Source organism: Trachymyrmex cornetzi, unplaced genomic scaffold (assembly GCF_001594075.2).
Source record: "Trachymyrmex cornetzi isolate Tcor2-1 unplaced genomic scaffold, Tcor1.1 scaffold11, whole genome shotgun sequence".
Lineage (NCBI taxonomy): Eukaryota > Metazoa > Arthropoda > Insecta > Hymenoptera > Formicidae > Trachymyrmex > Trachymyrmex cornetzi.
In genome coordinates, this window is record NW_017295653.1 from 3553523 (window position 1) to 3555205 (window position 1683).

Genomic DNA, 1683 nt, shown 5'->3' on the forward strand with positions numbered 1-1683 from the left:
TCGGGACATTGAAAAAATTACGAAAAATATCTTTCATAATTTAATAAAGGATCCAAAATGTATTTTCTTCGCATAGAGAAATACTCGTATGAAATTCGCTTATCAAGCAGTTATTGAAAATACTATGTACAAACATGATATTTTTATTCGAGACGTTGCTCTCCACGTATGCCAAAAGCAGTAGCTGATTATGATTATTGGAACAGCTTTTATAAGATTTGAAATTATAACTCTTTATTGACTATTCTTTTATATGTATTATTTTATTAAACTGTTAGAAAGATTTAAAAAAAAAGGAATGCTTATAATAATTAAAATATTAAAATATTAATTACTAAAGATAGTTAATTAAAGAAAATATATATTAGGAGTATGATTTAGCTTTGAGGATTTTGCAAGAAATGGCACTAATGTTAGTGTTGTCGAAACTATCATAGCTATTATTTATTCTTAAGGGGATGCTGGAGTGTCCTGTTTTACCATTAATTATTAAAGACTCTTTTTTCTTAATTGTGTTTATGGATTGAAAAGTTCTTCTCCACGATTAAAGTATCGACAACAACGCAATTCGCCAGCTACAATTGAATATGAGAAACGAAAGAAAATTTAAGACTTACAGTTTTGTTATCGGTTTCTGTAGTCGACACATCACAATATGTGCTGCATATAAGAGTTCCAGATTTTACCTGTTTAAAATATAAGTAGCCAGCAACCTACAGAAAACCTCGAAGAACAATCCTATGCTTTTAGAAACGAGGTAGGGGCTTTAATATAAGAGGAAAGATTTTGTATATTACGAGTGAAATTGACGTAAAGCCATGAAACCGAGCAGTATTTTAGTTGATCTCTTTCTAAGAGATGGCGTTGCAATACGTTAGATAAGGACAGATTAATGCGTTTGAGCGTAACATAACGATACATAATAAATATAAGAAATGAATGAAAGATGTCACTATTATCGAATTTGGAATGGAAATTTAAAAAAGTCTGTACTATCGACTTCGATCAAGTTCGGCCGTCGATCCAGCATCTCCTTAATGTTTTAATATTACTCCATGATATTTACTCGTATACTAATAATAGACGCAGTAACCGCTTATACCATTTAAAAAATGAAGCTTCCTAAAGAATATTTTCGACGTTTTGTTTTTATAATTAAAAGAAAACGGCGGCATAAAGATTATAGAATTCTGATTTTTTAAATTTATAGTGATGTCCATCAATTAAGAGACGTGTGTGTATATTGGTTCTGTCAATTCAAATGTGATGATTTCAATGTTAATGACAAACGCTGGAAAATGCAGATTTGCAATCATTATTGAACGAAAATCCAACATAATCCACTTTAGAACTTGCCAGAGAAATGTTGATCGTACAATAATTATCACGTAAACAAACGTTTACGTGATATGTTGTTTAAATAAATCAGTTTTTGAGAAAACAATCCTCCAAACTATATCATACTTCTGGTAATATTGTATCCTAAGATTAATTTCAATATCGCTACATAATTCTTCAAATATTTTAATCAACTTATTAAAATTAAATTAAGATATTAATTAAAAACGAGTTATTGTTAATAAGTCTATTAAATAAATTAAAAAATAATTAATACTAGGGTGTAACGGCCTATTACGGTTGGAGCTGGATCTTCGTTGCTTTAAATAATTCAATCTTGAATTA